The sequence below is a fragment of the Lagopus muta genome, chromosome 3 (assembly GCF_023343835.1).
Source record: "Lagopus muta isolate bLagMut1 chromosome 3, bLagMut1 primary, whole genome shotgun sequence".
NCBI classification, from domain to species: Eukaryota; Metazoa; Chordata; class Aves; order Galliformes; family Phasianidae; genus Lagopus; species Lagopus muta.
The window spans coordinates 32,953,703-32,977,815 of NC_064435.1; the positions used below are offsets into that span (position 1 = coordinate 32,953,703).

The 24,113-nt window shown below is 38.2% G+C and overlaps 1 protein-coding gene across 8 annotated transcripts in view; it reads right to left on the reverse strand.

Moving 5' to 3' along the window:
• Positions 1 to 24,113, reverse strand: part of SULF1 (sulfatase 1) — a 190,727-nt gene that overhangs the window by 83,813 nt on the left and 82,801 nt on the right. For 7 of the 8 annotated variants that reach the window (XM_048938917.1, XM_048938918.1, XM_048938919.1 and 4 more), the window contains 2 exons: positions 22,017 to 22,088; positions 19,700 to 19,797 (listed from right to left, as the gene is read on the reverse strand). The gene's annotated coding sequence lies outside the window, so the exon portion shown is untranslated. Of the gene's footprint in view, positions 1 to 5,203; positions 5,260 to 19,699; positions 19,798 to 22,016; positions 22,089 to 24,113 lie in introns of those variants that run through there. The other variant, XM_048938916.1, reaches the window with a different exon arrangement.

The following is a 24,113-nucleotide window of genomic DNA, read 5'->3' on the forward strand; positions in this document are numbered from 1 at the left end:
GCAAGCTGTTTTCCCTCCTCCCTTCCCTCCTGTGATTCTTGTTGGTTTTATTTAATCAGCTTAGAAGACCTCCTAGTTTTCCTGTGATGCCATACACTATCCTAGACATCAAAAAGATTTTTATACTGCTGTTATTTTTTATACAGGGGAAATAAAAGAATAACAATGATTTAACTGTGCTGCACAATATATCCAGACTAAAAAAAGCCTGAAGGATTAAATCTTTCCTTAAATTTCCTGAAAGCTCAATTCTGAAGTTACTGGCAAAGTTCTCACTTCAATAGTATCAGAAGAATTCAAGAAAGAAGGTGAGCAGTGCAGATGAAAATGAGAAATGTTAAACTTACTGAACATTAGAAATACTGAGAACCACTGTAAAATGAAGAGCTCTGCTCCTACCAAAAGCAGGAACATTAAATGAAAAAGGTATGAGTCGAGTCCCCAAGATAAATCAAGAAATAGGTTTCAAAATAATAATATTCTTAAATAATAATAAATGCTCTGTTCACGTTACTTATCTTTTGGAGTCATAACTTTTATGGTTGTATATCTTGAAAGTTTTTTTGGCAATCAGTAGTCCTAAAGAAAGTTTCTTTTTCTTCCAAACGAGAGATAAGTTTTCCTAGAATTATATGATGCCAAAATAGAGATGTCTGATAAAGCAGAGAGAGCTGGCAATACTAAAATTGTGTTTTCTTCAGAGTTGAATTAGGAAGTGTTCTGATGACATAAAATGGGAAGGGCATCACATTCATCTGTGTTTCTAGCCTCACTGGAGAATAGATGACCAAACATCATTAATTCTGAGTGTACTACTTATTTTGGCTCTTGTACCTTTGCACAATGAATTGATTTAGGTATGTAGGAATCTTGATGCTAATCAAAACATGGCTTCAGTGTCGTGCAGCCTGCTAGTGTGGGCATGTTACCTCCACTAAAACAAAGTATCATTCAGTGCTTAAAAAAAAATCATTAAAATAAATTAACAAATTTGGCAGAAATGTCAGGGAATACTGCTCCATTTTGTCTGAAGTATCATTTCTTCCTGACTGCTATTTCTGGCTCTGATCCTTTGCACAACTCTCGTGGCCAAGTCTTATTTAATCAGAGTTTTTCCTGCTATATATATGAAGCCTTCACAGTATCATAAAAACAAACCCCAATATTTTTATCCAACTTAATGTTTTAATGCCATCAGTTGATTTTATTTAATCATTTAATCCATATTCCCTAGTGCCTCCTTTAAAAAGAGAGTAGGAGTAGGGAACAGGCCTATGTACCGAGCCAAGTCAGGCATAAGTTTCTGAAGCATGGTTTTCATTTTGAATTTTACAAATTTCTAGTTCTATGTTTCTCTTTAATACAATAAGCTGTTCTCAGGTTTATTATGGTGGTGTCACATCTGGAAAGCCAGAGAACCATACAAAGCTGAAATTTTAGTCGTCCTCCCCAGCTCTCCTTACCAAGGGGTGAACAGATAAGACCTTCCTGAACAACAGACTCTTACCATGCACTGCACTGGGTGACCATTTTGGTGAAGATCCCTCTCTTGTACTCATTTTGACAGGGCAGAACAAGAGAAGAGGTAGACAGAAGAATTGTTTCTTCTCCCAGTAATAGAAAGATCTGCTGTTCTCCTGCTGTGTGCAGGCAAGATTGAGAACACTGGTATCACTGCTACATAACTCAATGTCCTTAAGTTACTTGCACACCCTGGTAACGCAGGGCTCCTTACGTTAACTTCATGTAAATTCAGTAATGTTCTTTATTGTACTTTCATTTTTCAGCACCTATTCCTCATTGTTCAAGATTCAATGTGGTTGGCCAGCAAAGCAAACTCAAGAATTAACTAAGAACAATTTTTGAAAAGCAGACTTTGTTAAAAAGTGGCCTAAAATGTTAAACAGCTGGTTTGATCAAATAGATACTATGAGTGAACATTTGCACTTGGGTTCAGAACATGAATATTCCCAGAACAGAATACAGAGTACTGAGGAATTTTGCCTAAGGCTATGGAACGAATGAACTGAATCATCCCCTGAAAAAGTGAAATTTATTCAACTTGGAACTAAGCATGTAAAATACAGGAACCAATCAGTATAGTATAGAAAATAAGTTGTCATCCAAGCTGTGAAATTTTATTATTTTTGTTTTATGATTAGTATATTTCCCTGCTCATATTACACAGGTAGCTCTGAAAGTAAAGCCTCCTACTTCTTTCTGTGGAAACTACAACCAATCCTAAGAACACAATAACACTATTTGATAGAGCAAAGTCTCAGCTACAAAGTGCTATTTTTCAGTGTGCTGCCCAGGGAGGTGGTGGAGTCACTGTCCCTGGCAGCGTTCAAGAAATGTTTAGATGTTGTACAGAGGGACATGTTTTAGTGGGAAATATCGATGGTAGGTGGACAGTTGGACTGGATGATGTTAAGAGGATTTTTTCAACCTCTGTGATTCTATAGTCACCCCCATTAGTTATGCATTTTTACCAGCGATGAACAAGAGCCTGCATACCACACTTATAGTTTTATGATTTTTGGTTATTGGTATTCCACATCATAACATCATGTAGTGCACTGGGAGTTAAAGAGTTAATGCTCCAGTTCCAGGTACCTGTCTGGAAGAGAAAAAAACTACATACCCAAGAGGACTTTGCGTTCAGAGAGGGGATATATGCTTTGCGGATCACTTGATCTTCACTTTTCCTTTTTTTCATCTCTCTCTCATCCCTGCACAACCTGACTGTACATCTCACAATAGCATTACGGTGAGGCCTTTCCACTTTTCAGACACTTTCATTATATTTGATTTATCATCTTTAATTCTAATTGTATTGTATTATAGTGTGTTACCTTGCATTCCAATACTATATTTAGTAAATTAGTTTGTTTCTCCTCATATCGTTGCTGCTGCTTTTAATTATTTTGGGGTCCTGTTCCCCCTTCCCAGAGGCACGGATTTGCGAATCCTTCCACCCTCCTTGTCACAGAACTGGGTCAAACCAGCCCATAAACCATTGACACACACACTTGCAACAATCTGCACCAGAGTAGGTGACCCACTGTCACTGCTGTCACTGTTACCACCCATCACCTCACTGTGCTCACATCCACTGTTTGGTCTCCATAAACGTACAGCAAGCACCAGTCAGTGTCAACAGGTGCCATTTTTTCCTACATGAAGGAATTAAATTCCACGCCCATACGCACTTCCATATCAGACATCACTTTGTCAGGATACTTTTCTACTGCTGTCCGTCACATGGCAACAAAATATAATGTAATATTGCCAGGAAGGATCCACCTCTGACATCATAGACCAACACAGTAACATAAGTGGCATTACTTTCAGAGCAGCCCCAGTATTAGCTGCTTAATTCCTAATTACTGCTGTTTTCAGTCCTGTTAATTTTGGCATAATTCTGTTAGATATCACAAGCAGAGCAGAAACCAACGACAGAAGTAGCTGAAGGAGTTTCAGACTGGTCCATTCCACTTAGGAAACCTGAAAGGATCTCCTTAGGTAGGGAAGCTTCATAGGCAGACAAAGGACAATGTCACAGATCTGCCATGCAAAAACCAGGTACGCTGAACTACCCTGAAGTTTAATACTTCCAGGTGGAAATAACAGTGGATATTAAGGCATTTTTAAGGTTTCTGTTATAAACATAGCAACACCATTCTTCTTGGTTAAAAACCTACTATCAGGACTAAAGTCTTCATCCCATCAACAGTCAGGTTCAGCAGTATAGCGTGCATGGTTACGTGCTGTTAGAAACACGTAATGGATTTCCAAGATGCTACAGAACACCGCACTATGAAAACGTTACTAGATAGCAGTGATGCTCAAACAAAAGTTGCTCTGGTTTGGATTCAGTCATAAGCACTGGTTTTCATCTACAAAGTCGTATCCAACAGATCATCTCTTTCCCTGAACTATAATTCAAGGCGGGGACACCCTGAAGCCCGGCCCATTAGTTTGAAACTGAATGTTAGCTGGAAAACAATAGATGAGTTTACCTACAGGATGTTTCAGAGACAGATGTCTCTGAAACTTTAGGGAGAGATGAAAACTTATTAAAGAGAGATGGTGGTATGTTTGTGGCACAGTGATTTTTTTTTTTTTGCAGCATGGACTGCGGAAATTCAGTCAAACATTCAGCACCTGAGAAGTTGGGTTACACTGCAGGAAGGGCAGAGGTTGTAAAGAATTTATTTTAAAAAGTATTAATTTCAATGAATTTATAGTATGCCTATAGGCTTGCACAATCAGAATATAAAAAAGAAATATTCTCAATGCTTCATTTGAGGTACAATATTCTTACTTATCACCTTCAGGCACAGCATATGTTAAGACTGGTGCTTGTCTAGATACAAGGTCATGATTAACTGATGATTAATTAGTTTAACTTAACTGTCATCAAGTTTACTACTCTCATAAGTAATTTTTAAAATGAATTAGATTGTGTAAACAAACCTGGGCAATTATTGACATAGTTCAAATAATTCAACACTTCAAGCAGAAATGCTCAAAGAAATACAAGCAAACTAAAGTCTTACCAAGTGTCCCAATTTTCCCTGGGGTCACACGCAACAGATTTTTTTGGCTCCACAGAGCTTTCAGAATCCGTTCCACATGGCATGTCTTTTGTCCTTGTTTTGATAAGAAAAGATTAAGGGACTTGCCCAGGCAAATAACAAGGCATGATTGGAACTACCTGTATTTATGGGAGTTCCCAATGCATTCAACAGACAACACAAACAGTAGTTTCCTTCTCACTTTAATCAGTATCTTAATTTTGTCACTGTTGACACTAAGTATTCAGTCAGAATCTCGTCTACAGTTACAGTTTATGCTTTCTATATGAGATTGTTACCATCTGGGTCAACAGGGCTGTATACTGTCAAACACATGCACAAATGGCTTCCTCCCTAATCTACCTTTCAAATTGTGAAGCTTAATTCATATTTTTAGAGAGTTCTTATTGATGAGTTGCTACAGAAATGAAAAATATTTGTTGTCCACTGGAGACTGTTGCTTCAGCACAAGTAAGATATTTTATTCGCTATGCTTTCTTTAATTATGTCTCAAAATGTACAACCAATGAATATACAATCAATGAAGATGGTATAGTACATCCAAGAGCTTGGCTTATACAGTTACTATACTAGAGCATAGAGCAGGAAAGAAGGACACTCACCCCATCCTAGGCTCACATAAGAAATTCCAGTGGAGTAGATCCCTAGAAGAGATTCCTCCCTCCTGGTAGTCAGCTTTTAAATGGGTCTAGGAGAGGTGGAGCCAGGTTCCACCCCTTCTGGCAGCACAGATGAATTGCCTTCACCTGTGCTTCCATAGCTGACTCATTGCTCACCTCAGGTGATCAATCAGAGGTTCAGGCTGTGATTCAGCAGTCCCTACACACATTGTTGATGTTAGTTTTCCCTTGTCTGACAACATGCTAGAGGCTTTTGGATTTAATTTATACATAAGCTAATATCACATTTTTGGGATATCCATTTTGTCAAGTAAGATTTTTTAAAAGAAAATTGTAATAAAAAATGAATATGCAGTCATAAAGAAATTGGTGGAATATCCCAAAAATTTGTTGTCCAGAATTGTCTGCCTTTTGTGAAGGCAGAATCATGGGCACATAAATATAACATCGTTCGGAAATATCTCTATCAGGTATGGAAACAGAATGCTTCAACAGCTGCAGTTTTCACAGCCATTATGAACTCTGACATTTTAATAAATCCGAAGCTAAGCTTTCAAGAAAGTACATGTATATTAATGTTAAAGGTTTAGAGAAAATGAAGGAATCAGTGCTGGAAGACTATTTCATGCTATAGGTGTACAAAGAGCTGCCCATGTCAATAAGGACAGCATCTATCTAGGGATCTTGGAAAATCCTGATGGGAAGAGATGGATACCCTTAAAGTAAATCTCTTATTGGAAATACATATATAAATCCTGATAAACTTAAGTAAGCACACAGCCTCAATCTATGCCTATCCAGAGTGGATTTTGGAACATGTTGACTGCTCTGACTGAATACAGGTCTGTGCCACTCCTCCTAGCACCTCAGAAAGACTCAGCAGTCAAAACAAGAAAACTGAGCAGGCTATCTGAAAACTTGTGGCACTGTGCCTCCTCTAATAAACCACAAACTCCCCTCCAGAAAAAGTGATCACAGTGCAGAAGCAAAAGCTTCACTCTGTTTGTCACTTCCCAGCCATAGAGTTGCCACCACTGCCAGCTCCACTTTGGCTTGGCAGAGCCAACATGAGTTCAAATTAACAAATTCCAGCTGGATGCAGGCTGACACCATTGAGATCGTCTGCGTTTTCCAGGGAACTAAATTACCATGGAACTAGATACGATTCATATGGACTTATTAACTACAGCCCTGTGTAATGCAAAAGCAGCTGTACTGATTATGGAGTTGAGATGCTCCTAGAAGCAGTGTAGCCACATTCATGTGGCTGTGAGCATCAGCTAACATCTCTGGCATGAATAATCTGTAACACATGGATAATCAAGTGCTGACTTTATCCTGCTTCTATATGGTTGCACAACCAACATGCCTAGTGAGGCAGTGCTGTGATGGAAGAATTTGAGTTCTAAATCCAAAAGAAATTAAAACTCTATTTCTGTGCTGTCAGCAACTTGTTTTGCAAAGAATAAACAAGACAGGATCCTATTAAGAGAGTCAGATTCACCTGCACACAGGAGAAAGCACAAAAATCTACAAATCACTTTAGGTCTATTTTGATAATTTGTCAGTTATTCTTAGATCTCATCCTGATCCTCTCTAATGGCATGAATGCATCCCTGAGGACTCCACTCTGCTTAATGCTAAACAACTTCTGAAAGTGATGAGTGCTACTATTTTTGTGGTACTAATCACTATTGGAATTGTTTGGACTCACAGGACTGGCTCTCTAACTTCTGGTTTTAATAGTTTTATTGGAAACAAGTAAGTATAACTGACATGTAACGCTTAATGGAAGTTACTGATACTGAATTGTTACTGAGCATCCTGAATATTCTAATCGTAAGAAAGATAGTTTAAAGTTACTTAGCTCATGAGAGCAGTCTTATATATCCCTTTTGCAATATGTAAATGCAAATAAAAGTAAGCTATCCATACAACGGATTTCAATTAAACCTGAGCATTGCATAACAGAATAGGTTCAACTTTCATTCACATTACAATTACAGCAGTGCTAATCCAATCAGTCTGTGCCACAAACATACATCTACATGTGCTTGGATAATTATACTGTGTGGAATTTATCTCCACCTAGACACTTAGATTTAATTTTCAGAATGTCAGTGCCACCACATGAGGCAGATGTCTAAGTTTCCATCACAGTTTATGCAGTCAGAGGAACCTGGGAATGTATTTAACAGTCCACATGCAGCTTCTCCAAGGTCCATCTTGGCAGTATCATCTTGAACGCTATTGCCTATACTGGGGGACCAGATATTCACATACTGGCATCTACAGGAAATCACAGAATCATCTAAGTTGGAAAATACCTTCAAGATCCTCAATCCAACCATCCACCTGATCTACTGAGTCCTACCACTAAGCCCGTAGTACCATGTCCATGTCTTCAAAATACCCCCAGGGATGGAGACTCCCCTGTGCAGCTCATTCCTCTCTGCAGATTATCCTCTCTGTGAAGAAAGTCTTTCTCTCCAATCTAATCCTCCCCTGGTGCAACTTTACACCATTTCCTTATGTCCTATCACTTATCACCTAAGAAATGAGACCAACACCCTCCTTGCTGATGAGGTCACTGGTGCTTCTGAGCTTTTCTAACATCTTTAACTGAAAATGCATCGAAAAGACGAAATTCAGAAGAGTTTTAAGAAGTCCAACTAACTGTACATACACGGGCTAAAATCTCACTGTGGTGCTTGCTCCTTTGAGTTGAACTTAAAGGTATAATTATCATACAGCTACAAGAAAGAATAAAGAACGAGGATGAATGAGTCACACTGTGGAGGGTTTCTTAAATTGTCATGATTTCCCAACTTATGTCTGAAGAGTCAGCAATCACAGCAAAACAAGGTTAGAGATTAAATCAATATCTTCATCTTTATCTACAGACACACACATATACATACAATATTTTCTTTCCTATTAATTTATTAAAAATTCGGTGCACATATTTCCTCATAAGGGTAGAAAATGCTTATGAATGCCTTAAAATATACAGTTGGGAAGAAAAAAGTTATATTTATGCTCAGAAGCATCAAGTGCAATCCTTAATTTTAACAACATAATCCAACATAATACTGCTGCCTTTGGAAGAATGACATTGAAATAAGACACCACTTGCAACACTAAAGATAGCTGCTTATTGCTTTTCCTCATGCTTTAGCAAAGCTGTGCCTGAGTATTTATTGCTACTGTGAAGGAAAGACTGGCACAATTTTGGCTTATAATGTCTTTTTTTTTTTTTGCCTGTAATGCTTTTTTGCTTTCTCCTGAAGCTTAATAGACTATCACACTCAACAATGTTCTGTTCTCCTTCCTCTGTTCAGCTGTACAAGCAGGCTAGGGAAGCTATCCAGATCCTAAATTTTGCTATGAAGAAACCTGGAGGCAAACTATATTGGATTTTCAGATCATATTTCATTTCATTCCCCATCTGCCTTCTTCACATCTTCCACAGTTTTCTCTGAAGATGAAAAGGCAATGGGAAGAGAAATAAAAGAAAAAATGCTTGGGAAAGTGCTTAAAGTTAGGGAAACTTTGATAAAATATGAGAGGAAAGGGAAAAGGGAGGGAGTGAAACAAATGGCACAGATGTGAGAAAGATGTGAGAAAAGCATGACCATGCACAAGTCTGTGCTGATCAGTTTAATCAGGGTCAATTAAACCCCTGCATGGACACCTCTGGAAAATGTGATGTGTGAACAAATGAACAAACTCTAACAATACTCAGTTTCACTAAAGCATGAACCAATGTGCTTTTCAGCAAGCACACAGCAAATCCCATCAGTGCCCTTTCAGAGAACTGTAGGAGCTTAACTTCAGAACAGCAATTAATATTATCCATATCTACCGTGCTGCACAGTTTAAGATACTTGAAGTTCCTTGGAGACCTAATGCTTGGCTTCTGGCTCTGCTCAGTTGTCACCCTGTCTTAGTTGCACTAATTGCCTAAGATCCTGCCTTTAAGTTAAAGCTGTTTGGGAGATGCAAAACAGGCATTAAGTCTCGAGAGGAGCCCAATTTTTGAGGCACACCTTGTCTATGGAAAATTCAGAGGAAGTTGGGGATCCATCAGGAAACTGGAGATGTGAAACTTAAGCCTTCCTCACCCTGATGACATTTGGAACTTCAACTCCAGCCATAGGAGAGTTCCTCTGTCACTGGGCAATGGTGGCAAAAGGTTCCATTTCTTGGGAAAGCTGCCATGAACAAGACCCACATGCTGGAGAGGAAGAGTAGGGGAGGGGCTTGGTTCTGCAGGTTAGATCACTGTGTGGGGGGACAGAGTGCTGGCGTTTTTGAGACCTTTCTGCTTTTTATCATGTGGCAATTTGGGAATAAATATATAAACATTCTGGCAGGAAACACTGAGAGAGAATACACGACTTCAGACTCAAAATTTGTGTTTCTCAGAGAAGCCTAACTGTAACCTTGACCTGGGTTACTGCATCTGTGTGTGACACACACCTGTAGTATGCATGCCTTTGTCACCCACTATAAGCTGTTTCCAGTTCCCATTTCTCATATCCAGTCTAGGAGAAGCAGTCTCCCACACAGATTGTAGATGTCGGATAATACTTATTAAATTCTATTCCCAGAGTATCATAACAGTAATCGTCTTTGTTGGCTTTTGCCTAAGAGAACAAAACTCCCCCCTTCAGCATTTGTTACCACTAAGATATACAGGAGAAGCCATGTTTAGTCTGTGAATCTTTGGGAAATGTCAAACTCCCATCTGAGCAGCTTAATGCATTTTTCTGATTGCCTGTTAATGATGACTTACAGCATTGTATAAATCTTGGTATTGTTACATGACTTGGTTATGTCACTCAACAACCTGTGAAGGAGGCAGGAAAATGGCACTTCAGTCCTGCTCCAGAGTTTCAGTTATTTGACCAGGATTCCTTTCTGAGCACCCATGTTTGCTAAGTTTCACAGAGACTATTGTTTTTTGGGTTTTTTTTGTAACTGCAGTTGTAAGGCTAGTTTGACTCACTATAAGTATATATATTTAAACAAAAAATGTGTGCAATGGTCTGTCCCCTTAAAATACATAAATGATTCTTTCAATTTTTCTTTTTGATCAAGAAGAAATCTACTAGATAGGTAAAGTCAGCTTCAAAATTGTTTGCTATTTAGCTCAAGGCATAAAAATTCCTTTGGGAGGTCTGAACTAAATGAAGCTATAGATTTCAGAGCTGGAGGTTTAATAATTCCCTCCGCTGTATGCTCAAAGGCACAGAGCCCTCTTGGGCAGAGTCTACAGTTTGCCAAATCCACTGAATGAATGCTAAAAAGACCCTGATCTACTCAAACACAGAAACAACTTGTCATTACTTGCACTGTCAATACCTGAAAATGTGTGACCTTTGCTGCTGGCAAACTAACATCTTACAGCCCAAAGGTACATTAAATGAGCTTAACGGAGAATCGCTTTGACACTAACATTAATCTAGGGCATGTGGACTTAGGAGAATCACAAATCTTCTTTTATAGCTTTAAGCAGGTCAAATATCTCCCTTTATAGAAATAGCATTTCAGTTCGTATAGCTTAAAAAATATCCATTACTTAAAATAAACATATCTTAAGACATATACAAGATATTTTAATTAAGTAGCTGCATTCTACTCTGCTTACTTTTTCTCTGGTGTTTTAGCAGTGCATATAATTCCACTCTTCACTAAAATTTGTTCATTTTGCTAAAACCAGTAATATTCCATATCCCAAAAACGGCTGCATTTCAATGAGAAGTGAAAGAATCCCTCTTATCTCGTCTATGTGGTGAATGTATCTTCACTACATGAAGATACATTTAAAACTGTTATTTAGATAGAAGCCATGCACTTTTCAAGTTGTAGATGAAAGATTTTGTTGCTATTCATTCATCAAGAATGCACATAAAGTGTTGTCCTGCAAATGAAAAGTCAATGTGACACCTCCCCATTCAGCAAATCTTTGCTTAGTGAGTAACGAAGTACAAACTGACTCCAATAGTAAAGAAAGAAGGAAAGAAAGGAGGGAGGGAGAGAGGGAGGGAAGGAAGGAGGGAAGGAAGGAGGGAAGGAGGGAAGGAGGGAGGGAAGGAGGGAAGGAGGGAAGGAGGGAAGGAGGGAAGGAGGGAAGGAGGGAAGGAGGGAAGGAGGGAAGGAGGGAAGGAAGGAAGGAAGGAAGGAAGGAAGGAAGGAAGGAAGGAAGGAAGGAAGGAAGGAAGGAAGGAAGGAAGGAAGGAAGGAAGGAAGGAAGGAAGGAAGGAAGGAAGGAAGGAAGGAAGGAAGGAAGGAAGGAAGGAAGGAAGGAAGGAAGGAAGGAAGGGAGGAAGGAAGGAAGGAAGGAAGGAAGGAAGGAAGGGAAAAGGGGAAAAGGGGAAAAGGGGAAAAGGGGAAAAGGGGAAAAAAGGAAAAAAGGAAAAAAGGAAAAAAGGAAAAAAGGAAAAAAGGAAAAGAAAGAGTAGAAACTGAGAGAAAGTCTTTTTTTTTTTTTCCTCGTTATCTCTTTCAGGAAAATAATATTAACAGTATTAACAAGATTTTAAACCATGTGCATTAATTTAATTGTTAATTAAATTCCTCTCAGATACACTGGAGCAAGTCCTTCACAGGTAAATGCTTTATTCAGAAGTTATAATGGTGATATCTAAAGAAAAATCTCTAATATGGTCTTTATTACTAGTGATCTATAAGATGCAAGTTGTGTTTGTGAACTTGCTTATCAGACAGTATCAGAGCTACATATCTAATATGTTCACTGTGACAATCATAAACCATGGCAAATATGGGAACAGTATGATATTGGTCCTGTGCAAGAGCAGAACTTTAATAAAAAATCACCAGAATTTTTTTTTGAAAGTTTCAAACCTCAGTGAGAACAGTTCTATCTTTGAAATGTTCCCGAGCAAGAAGCTCCGAGTGTCCCTGCTTGAGCAGAAGGATTGGACCAGATGGCCTCCAGAGATTCCTTCCAACCTCAGTCATTCTGTGTTTCTGTTCCTGCACTGAAACAGATCCACTCAGCTCCCTGTCATCACCTTCTTTCCCAAAAAACACCCAGTAATCACCAGTCTGCTGCTTATTCTAATTAATACTGAGTTAATTGTTAGATATGTGTTGCTATTGTATTTTGATTATGCGTCATCTTCAGCTCTGCACCATATTTCTTTATTTTCCCCCAGTCTGTGTTGGTTGTGTGATACAATATTCAGACTGCTCTCAGCAGAGCAACAACAGCAAATTTCAGTGCATCCTCAGTCAAAGAATCAGACTGGTACAACAGCACTGGGTAGTGACAAGAAGGGAAATCACAGGAAAATTATAAAAATAGACATTTCCCTATCGCAAATACATTCATAAAGTTAAAAATTTATCATGATACAGCTGGGTACCTTGAGGTGTAAATGCCATCTGTGTTCTGAATACCACAATAGAATGCAGTCCTGCTAAAATATTAAATGTGATCTTAGCACAGGGCTCCACAGACACTAACTTCCACTCCTCTTGCATCATGGCCACATGGCCCACAGATTTATCTAAATCACAACCTAAATTCAAAGTCCATGTTTCCACAGAAAAACTGTACTTCCCCATTGTTTCTGGTATTCTAGATAATATCAGTGGTTATGCACAGTTTTAAATACTCAAGAATACACAATGTAGACGATTCTTTACTTGGCCCTACTTACAGTATGAAAAGTTAAGGGGAAGGCCTGCTGCCTGAAGGAAAAGTTAATGTGTGAAAGAATCTGAAAATTCTAGTGAGGAATGTTTTTGTTTCAGATGCAACTACTGTGCCATTATATCTTTATTTGCTTTTAATTAGTTGCATGGTTGAACATTGTTACTCAGTCATGTCTCTGGCTATTTATAAATTATAGAATTTATGGCTATAAAGACTTGCTTTGTTAATCAGTGGTCATATTTTACTGCCTTAGTCATCTTAATTTACATCTAATGGGATTTCAGTATCCCATAGAAGCTCTGGACCTGATCATGTAAGGGTCTGAGAACACCTTCAGTGGGAAGCAGCATGACCTGCAACTTCCAGGACCAGTTCCTAAAGATAAACATGCCCATAGTTTGACAGCTTCTGAGGCATGAAGCCTGGGATTTCTCTATGGCATTTCTGGGCATCACTGCATTATCCAAGTGCTCCTTAATCTTAAATGTGTATTTCCATAGCTCTCCTGCGACATGGTGGAGTGATCTTTTCCCTGCAGCACTGACTTCAGCTCTGTCATACAGGAAGCGTTGTCTGGAAGAAGGAATTGCGACTAAATTCCTCCAAATACTAGGTCAATAAACTAACTAGTGCACCAGCTTTCTCACTGCAGCATAACATCAAAAGGGGCCAAGAATGGGTGATGACTCTTACAGAATCGCTCACGTACATCTCATCTCTCATTTGTACACACTTCAATATATTAAAAGCTGCAAAACATTATGGAAACCCATCAGTTTTTCTTCCACTTGAGAAATAAAGTGTGAAAGATAGCTGATTTTTTTCCCCCAGACATAATACTGTCCATACTTCCAGTGTGAGCCTGTACTTTACTCTTCTGAGAAAGAGAGGTAGTGCACTGGCACAGGCTACCCAGGGAGGTGGTGGAGTAATCATCCCTGGAGGCGTTCAAGAAACATGCATATGTGACACTGTGGGACACGGTCAGCGGGCAATATTGGTGGTAGGTGGACAGTTGGAATGAATGACCTTAGAGGTCTTTTCCAATCTGAATGATTCTATAATTCTATACATAATGTGATCACTTGTCAGGAGAAAAACCTACGAGACACAAAAAATAGGCCATTTTTAATTCATTTTGGGAACACCTGAGGATGCAGTAGGGAAAACAATTACAAGTTACGGCAAGAGTAAGCAAAGAAACATTGTAGTAGATCTGTAAATCTGGAGGGCAACAACAAATGCTGGAAAGTTTTCCCATTAGTGTTTCTTGGCCCTGATTCAGTGAGCTACTTCACTGCTATGTCAATAGCACGTATACAATGTATAAACACATGTCCAAGTGCTTTTCTCACTGCAAGTAGATTTAAGCTGTCACAGATATGCCATTTTTTTTTCCTAGATCACTAAAAAAAGTAAAGAAATGTTAATCTTAGCTGTATATGTAACTTAGAAAACATGTATAGTTTTAGTATTACTGTATCTCACTACTGATGTCACATTAAGCAGCTCTGTTTGTTTGCACAGTTTTGGTTTAGCTGTTTTTCTTTTGTCTTTTTGGTCTTACTACATAATGCCAGGAAAGAGTTTTCCTTGTGGTATTCTTTTTTTTCCCCATTCTCTGACTATATCATTACAATCTTAATGATGCTATTGGTCTACTTCCTAATAAAGACATTTCGCATTTTGCAAGAAAAACAGTAAGATACTTCTGGATCAAGTTACTGGCAGAAGAAACATGTGGCTGAAAAAAAAATCTGCAGTCTTCTTAAACATCCATCTGAATGGAAATATTTGGAAGAGGTAGAGGAAATAATGTCACATACAATTCTTTTATAAACTCTACTTTAAAAACATTCCTTGTGTGCAATACTAAAAATATTTTTATCAGACTACATGTGTCGTATTTTGATGCCCTTGAATAGCACCAGTTTTCCACTGAAGCATAATACAAGTGATAATGGTTAGGAAGGAAGTGAGCTGGCTCTTACAGGAGAAAAACACCGTCTAAATGTGGGAACACCACCTAAATGTCCATAAATACTTCCAAAGACTGGCATTTTGAAAGCTTGACCTTGAACTCTTAATAGTACACTTACATGAAAGCTCCTGCCTTCAGTTTGGCACAGGAGTTAGAAAGAAGTTTTTTGAATAAATATATATATATATTTGCCTGTCTCTCTTCTACTGAGCATACTCTCAGTATACCAGTCACCTAACTGCTGATTGCATACTCCTCATTAAGGAGTGCAGTGCAGAGAAACATGCTGGTAAGAAATGCAGTGAAGCAACTTAATCAGCAGCTGAGAATCCCTTTCACTAAGTAGCAGGAGGAAATGAAGGAGAAAAACTTCATGCTTTGTCTTTGGAGCTCTACTGGTGTGAACTAATTTAATAGGGATGAGCAGCCACAGGGGCAAACAAATGCCTGTTGCTTCATATAAGTGACATGTTAGGCTAAGGATATACAAGTGAATCCCAGAATCTTCACCCTCCCACCTTCTAAAGCAAAGAATCCAAGTACACGACTTTCTACTGTACTGATATACTGCAGAAAACTCCCTCTGGATGTTAATCGATTGGGTATATTTAAAAAAAAAAAACCAACATATATATGGCTCATGTGTGAGAAGGAAAGGTAAGCAAACGCGATGGACGCTCACTAAGCCAGGTCAGAAGTGTGCTGTGGGCAAGAAAGTCACAAAAAAAGAGGAAACAAAGGGGCAAAGGTGTGTCTCCTTGGTCTATCTCATTTTATCTACTACATCTATTAAAAGACATTTACTCTAATGCATTTAGGGGGAAAACCCCTTACCTTTCAGCTAATAATCCCTTTCTACATAATCCTCTTTTTCAAACAGAAACTTGACAGCATGAGAGGAAAAAGGAAAATGAATCAATTTTGTTTCTGAAGTGGAATATACTAATGAACTAGAACAGAGACCACTGATGGCAGAATTCATTTGGGGATGCAGTGAATAATACTTAAGCACATGCTTCCTAGTAGAAAAACTTTGTGTGGGTACAAGGCTGAATGTGTATGCCTATGAACAGAGGCATATGACACAGAGATGTACCTCTGAGGTGTTGGAAGAGTCTTTCCATGGGATTTCCTAATTTCTGATAGGTATTTCTTGTAGTCTTTTAAGAGTATAATTAAAAACAAACAAACAATCAAATAAAAAAAAAACACCTTTAAACAAGGGGGTGAAAACCATGACAAGATCCTGGCTAGAGTAAGGCTGCCTGATTACAGATTCAGCATGATGTGGCTGTATCCTGTGTAGACAGCAAATAAAACTGAAGTATCAGAACACAGAAGGACCTAAAAAAAAAAAAAAATTAAAATTTAAAATATGTAGTTCTGCTGTAAACCTTTCAGGAAGATGCTCAGCAATTCCTCCTGCTGATAGATCACTGACAATGGTTCAGTTTACACGCAGTAAAATGAAGGGTGATTTAGAAAACTCATTACTTGCACTTGCTGTATGTCCATGCTTCCTATCAACCTACTGCCTGTGGGGATCTTCTGAGTTTTTCTGTGAGACTCATCTGACTGTTCAGTGAGCTACTGCAAGATATTCTGCTTGGAGACACCGATGGTCAGTGAAGAACTCTGAAGAACTCAGATCACACAGTCTACCTCTCCTCAACCCTCTAATTTGTAAAGAAATACCATAACACGAGCATCTTTGGTTTTTACTTCAAGATCAAACTCGTTTAATATTAAATGAAATCAGTTTTTCAAGCTCTTACACTTGATAAACTGGGATCCAAAAACCTGTTTGGAGTTGAGGCTGGGATAAACATATATGCACTAATGAAACTACATTTCTAAAAGACCTAACCTCAAGGGTTAAGTTCTGTTCAACTTAATTAGCTGAAGTTGGCTTTTGGAATGTCAGCAGATAATGTGCCAGGAAAGTCTTTGCACTAAGAGTGTCATTAATAGATTATATACATAAGAGACATGATTTTTAAGCTTCAGGTCAAAAAGCCACCTTTTTATTTTTCTTGGAACTTTCCAGCTATTTTGTACATGGTACAAATGATAACACTTTATTTCATTATAAATATTCTGAAGGCATTCCTGATGCAACAAATACAAATTACATTTATGCATACTTCATAGTTACAGTTTCATTGTATGAGATTCCATGACCGTAAATCTGTAGAAAAGAAAGGTATGTTTATAAGATTTTCTTGAGAAATCACTCTACAAAAGTGCATGATGTAGTCAATGAAGAGTGAAAGTCTAAATTTTCAGGTTAGATAAACACTACCCAAGCTTCTTCTGAAAAATATTAACCATTGGATCTACAAAAAATTGCTGGGAAACCATCCAATAAAAAGACTTTGTGCTTCCTGCATTTGGTAGACTGGAAACAACACCAAAAAGATCACTCTTTATTTCATTCAATAGAACTAGAAGGCATTGCAAATAATAATCCAATTCATTTTCTCCAAGAAAAGGTCATTCTTTTGCTGAACGTGAGCCAGCACTATGCTCTTAAAGTCCCGAAGGCCAACAGTAACCTGGGCTGCATCAAAGGAGGGGTAGTCAGCAGGGTGAGGGAGGTGATTGTTCCCCTCTGCTCTGCCTGTCTGAGGCCCCATCTGGAGTACTGAGTCCAGACCTGATGCTTCCAACTCAGGAAGAACTTGGATCTGTTTGTGCCAGTTCATTGGAGGGCCATGGAGATGATCAGAGGGCTGGAGTACCTCTCTTATGAAGAATGGCTGAGTGAGTTGGGCTTGTTCAGTTTGGAGAACAACCTGAGGAGACCCCATTGTGGTCTTCCCTTAAAGGGAACTCATAAGCAGGAGGGAGACTGACTATTTACACAGTCTAATAGTGACGGAATACGGGGGAAATGCTTTAAACCAAAAGAGATGAAATTTAGATTAGATGTTAGGAAGAAATTCCTTACTTAGAGGGCAGTGAGGCCCTGGCACAGCTGCCCAGAGAAGCTGTAGTGCCCCATCCCTGGAGGCACTCATGGCCAGGTTGGATGGGGCCCTGAGCAGCCTGAGCTGGTGGGTGGCAGCCCTGCCCATGGCAGGGGGTTGAAATTAGGGAATCTTTAAGGACCCTTACAACCCAAGACATTCTATGGTTCTATGATATGATCTAAATCATTACACATAATTTCCACTTCCACAGAAAGCCAAAGCATGCATTTTCTTGGCTCTCCTCCGGTTAACCTCTTTACAAGCAACCTACAAAAAATGTATTTCTAGATAAATCTGACAGATAACATTGAGTTGGAACTGGAGATAATGGATAGATAGATGGTACAAGACAGCTAGAATTTTCTGTATGCAAGAAAACAATACACATATTATATGAGACCAATATGAAGCCATAGACCTGGAGGGAAAATAAAGAAGACAGACCATGCCTCCAGGAATACACCTTTACTCTGGAAGCTATTGCTCTGATAAGGATTTGGCAAATACTTTACTGAAAAACTTGAAAATAATATTCTTTTTGATTTGAAAGGTGCTTTCTACTTCAAACAGGGGACTCCTTCAGTGTACATTATGCAAGAGAGCTAGCTAGATAACTAAATAAATTCTACCGACTATATAAAAGACTACTATTTAAATTTGCAAAATAAATAATAAAACCACAAGACTCCTAGTGCAAAAAGTATTACAATATAATTTTGAAAGATGACTCCTTTTAAAAGAATAATCAGATTAGTAAGTAAACTATTGATGGAATAATCTTATATTCATTCTTATTGTTACGAAAATTATCTGAAGATCTGGTAACTTAAGTATTATGTAATTCAAATACACCGTGAGCTTACATGTCAAACAATGACTGTTTACAAACAAGAATTCCATACGAAGACTTGCACAAGAAATAAACTTCATGAATACCAGATGTCTTTCATTACTAGCAACGTCTTAAGTTTAAATCTAAATTTACCTCCACCCCATATATATCTGCTATTAAATCATATACATTCGCAAATTGTTTAAACACAAATGGTCCACACAAATGAGGTGACAGAATATAATATAGGCAGGTGAAAAAATGAATCTCAGAGTATTTTATATTACTGCTCTGTGCTCTGTCATGTGGCTTTGTGTTCTTCTTTGTTGAGATATATGATTTGATACTTTCAGGCTTGTGCCTTAATTCTCATATCACAAAGCCACCATAGAACCTGCAGTGGCTGCCTAATTCCACCTAAAAGTCAGCCAGGCCTTGAAAGCACATCACTGTGCACATCTTTTAGAACTACTTTGTCAGAGTCACATAGGACAGCTTGCTTACTACTTTTCTTTACCATGACCAGCTGCATGTAGTGAGATTAGCTTTGAGTTTTCATAATCATCAGGTTTACATAAACAAGGGAAAATTCCAAGACACTACTTTTTGCTTAATGTGTATCTTTCCCTGCAGAAAAAGAGTATTTTTTTCATGATAGAACTCAAGTCTATAAAATATTCCTCTTAGTAAAGTCAAGAAAGGCGCATATTTTGCTTACAGGTATTACTCAACAAACTTAAAACACACAATTTCTGGATGTTTTAAAAGCAGAAAGTTAATAATAGCAAACTTTGATTGAGAAGCTATCTGTACAATCATTTTCTTCCTCATGAAAATGTTAAGGGTCCTTGGGTTAGCCTTGAGTCTTTAAAGTTTGGCAGAATAGAATCTCGAGAAGATTTACTACAGCTTAATTATTGACCTGACATAATACTTAGGCCATGTAGCACATGCTGATGGCTTGTTTGGTTTAAATAATTACTGAGTAAGCATTTTATTTTCATACCTTTGAAGATTTCCTGAAGTTAATGTGCCTTGGTTAATTTTCATAGCACTGGACAGAAGTCTGCATTTCTTGCTCAGTGAATTTATTGTAGGCAATACCTGAAAAAATGGGAAAACAAATTAATACTTCCAGCTGCTAGGAATCACAAGTTTTAGTTGTAACACAAGCTCTCTTCTTACTAGATTTAGAATTTTTTCGCAGAACTGAACTCGTTTATTCTTATTTATGTTGCTGAATCACCATGCATAACTAAGTTTACCCATATCTAGCCTGATAACTATCTTGGCTAGAAAAAACCTTTAAGATCATTAAGACCATCATCCTGACATGCCAAATCCCATCACTAAACCATGTTCCTTAGTGCCATGTCCGCATGTCTCTAAAATACCTCCAGGGCATGGGCACATTACAAGTCAGCAATATCACATTCAAAATAACAGAAACATTAAAGAGCATACTTTAATGTACAAGAATACTGACTATCTTGTGTATTGTTTCCCATTAAATACTTATCAATACTGCATTATATACAGACCTGCTGTAAACATAAAATGTAACAGCTTTTCTTTTGTATTCCCCATGGCAAAGCTCTATCACTATCAAATTTCAACGAATTGTATCTTGCTAAGTTAATTGATTGACTAGAAGAATTTTTACAGTTCCAGCCCCAGATGCAACAGATAGTTCAAATGGCTGGGTGTTCATCTCCACTGAATACTCTAAGTCATCAGGATATTTCCTGAGAATATTTGTAGTATTTTAACAGAATTTTCAGCTTTGGAGATAGTTTTTTTAGGCTTTTTAATTTATTCATTCAACTCTTTGTTCTTTTCTAAATTGAGTTACTATTAAAATCACCTATAAATTAGCACAAACTGTTCTGTCTTGTCTTTAGGCAACTGAAGTGTAACTACCTGCATCTATGTCAACTTAAATTCTTTATTCATCTTCATTTGACAAGAAGCATATGGTTCGTATCTCCTTCCTCATCTGACTTGAGCCGCTATCAAAACGCAGAACGTCATAGTGACTCTGCTCAGGAGAAAGTTCCAACAATGGAAAAAGATCTTTGTTTTGTTTATGTTAGGGAAATATTTTGCTCACATGAGCTATAGTTTCACATTCCCTTAGCCATGACTAATTGCAAGCTTCTGAGGACTGTGGTTAAAGCAAGTCTGGTGAAGGACCAAGTATTAGCCCTGCTTGCCAAAATCATATCACTAAATGGCATAAAGGCTGGCCTTCAGGTGAGTCAGTTCTGTCATCTGACTGCCTTCCCTGTCATACTACTACCTGAGCAGTCACAGAAAAGGAGCAGATCTGGGAGCCATTACCCTGGCAGTCAGTGTGCACATCACCAAACCCTCACCTCGGACATGAAGACACTAAAACCACCAGACAGGGTTTTCCCGCCTGCGCCAGCTCAATGGCTGAAATGATCTCTCTATCTTTCATTGTTTCCTCTGTTGTGAAGCCTGCTTCCCTGTCAGTCTGTCTGCTCCCTTTTTCTGGACCTCTTTCCATCTGACACAGCACCCTCTGGGAAGGCTAGCAAGAGCCTGGCTGCCTAAAGTTTGCGTGCTCTTGAACAGCTCTGCATTCTGATGCTGGTTTTGGAAAAGCACACTTTACTGTTTCCTAGAGCCATTTTATGCCATTTTAGTGGCTAGCCATTTTGGTGGCTAGCAAGTCTATCTGTTTCGAGGATAATGAACACAGTTAGATTCTTCATTTGCGAACTTATAGAAGATCAAAAATAACCTGATTAGGAACTTGCACAGACACCAGCTCTTGGAACAATGAATATATGAAAGGAGGAATATATGAGAGGAGGAATGAAATATATTATTACATTCACAACTGGGTACCTGAGACCATAGAAAAAGGAAAAAAAAGAAGCCCCAGGGAAAATTGGGGCACTTACAGCTATAGGTTCTGAGGGACAGTGTGAAATAAACAAACAAATAATAAAGAACCCTTTCTTCAACAAACCCAAAACAGAGATAACATAAATTGAAGAACCTGAAATGCCTGCATTTCTAACATGCTGCTGCAAAATGAAATGCAACCTTTGCTGCTCTAGTGCACAACATGTCAGTCCAATGGCATACATAGTACCTTGCAGTGGACTCATTGTATCAGTGAATTGGAAAGGACTCAGAATTTTAAAGCACCAGCTCTTAGGCAGCCAAGACTGTGAAGGTCTGGAAAAGTTTAAATAAAAAGCTGCCAGCATTTGGGAACTTAAAAAATTACCTCATAGTTATTATTATGCTATAAATAAGTACTTGCAATATTACAGTCCTCTAAATCTTACCTTTGTCTTATGCAAGAAAGATATATTGTCGTTGTTTTTCCACTCTTCCCCAGATCAGTCTTTTTTTTCTGGCTATAATAAATAAAACAATAAAAAGTTATGACAATTTCTAAGCAATAAATAACATGCATTTATCTGTACATTATTTCTAGGGATATATCCCAGCACACTAAGAAAGATATTGCCCAAAGTATTGAATTTAGAGCTGTCCCATAAGTCTCACAAGGAACGCTGCCTCCAACTCCAGCAGGGCAGGGTTACAGCAAAGTACATTTCCAATGCAATTTTCTTAATTTATCAACAGTTCTCTTATACTGCTAATGCATAGTATCCACAGAGGGCAGTAGCTCTAAATCTGCTTCTGCAGGTGCAAAGCAGAAATCCAGCAGGACTTATACAGATTCCAGCCAGCAAGTTCAGTTAAGCCTGCTTCCTAATAAATCAAAAAGCAAACCAATGTTCTGTTAGGTTTTCAAGTCAGTAGTGGCTGTGAAAACCAATAGGCCTTCTGGGATCTCACCTTGAAAACTTAAACCCAGAATCTAGATTGAATATTCTTAAACATACAGCAAAAATACACTGGTATGAAATAATTGCAGAGGTGAAAAATAATGTTATTGTCATATCACCTAATATGTTTTTTTTGGCTCTGCTTCTTGCAGAGATTGGTCTCTCCAGTAATAAGTAATAAGGTACTTTCTGATGATCAGGTCCAATTTTTTAGTGATGATGTAATAGCTAGGATAAGCTGACTGAAAGGTTTTTTTGTGATTCTCACTAGCTACTATTGAACCTTTTGCTCCCCAGTACCATGACACAGAGTTATGAGCAACTAATGAAAATCTGCCCTTCTCTGTGGTATCCTCAGTACTCTCTTCTTGGGCATGCATATTACATGAGCCAAGATGCCAGGAATTAAAACAAAACACTCTTACAATCCCACTCGCACAACTCATCTGTCCCAACGGCCACATAAGCTCTCCTTTGACTGTGCCTCAGAGGAGTCAGCAAAGCCCTGATGACATTTGGAGAGCTAGCAATTGGGATGAGTGAGTGGAGTGGGACCCTTCCACAGGAGCGGTTGAATGCACATTAGAGTATTTTTTTTCCATCCCTTGGCAAAACCTCTGGTATAATGAAAGGACAAGAAGGCACAACTCAAAAGGTTTTTCCACTTAATGTACTAGAGACCAAGTGCAAAGCATATGATGCAATGAAAGATTAGCCATCAGTCTTCAGAAGATCTCAAGAAGGGCTACGTATGTAAACACTAGAAGATAATTAATAACATTTTTCCCTCAATTTTGAAACATATAAAATATAATTATGTTTCAAAACAGTGACTTATAGTAGTTACACAAAGGGGAGAACTGGGATGCACAGGCCATATTTCTAGCTTCAGTAATGTAACTGCAAATCTCACTAAAAAGATGACTGCATGTAAGTACCAAAAGACAGATTTTGGCCCTTAACTTGCTACAAAACAAGAATATTTTTTTGAATTTTTGTTGTCATTATGGGTAATTGTGTAAAGAAGTTGTGGAAGGAAAGTGCCTTGGTCAAGAATATAACAGCAAGAATATAATGGTCAAAAATGTAACAGCAGAGAAAACAAAACAAATTATCAAGATGAAAATAAGCTAATGAATAAAACAATGCTTAGAACAGTAAATTAAACAGAGAGAAGATGCTTAAAAAACATCCCTTTTCATGAACAGTAAGTTGACTGCATGTGTACAATAAAAAGCTCTGATTCTGATTCTGTTCAAAGTATCTCTTTTCATTGCAAGAGAGCCATTAATTTTCTGCCTTGTCTTTCTTGTTCACCCCTGCCAACACTAGCTTCATGTGATAATAAAGCAAAACCAAGAATCACTTAGTAGCACTAAACAGAATGAATCATTAGCGTTAGGAACTTCTTTATCTAAACATACAGAAGGGTAAAAATAATGACTAGTGAAGGAGAGCGACAATGAAATAAGTCATTGGGCAACATATAGAAGGATGAATCCAATAGCACAGCAATAAACAGAAATATTTCCATTTACTTTAGTGGACACTGAACCAGCCTGCTAAAGAGCAGAAAAAGACACATGG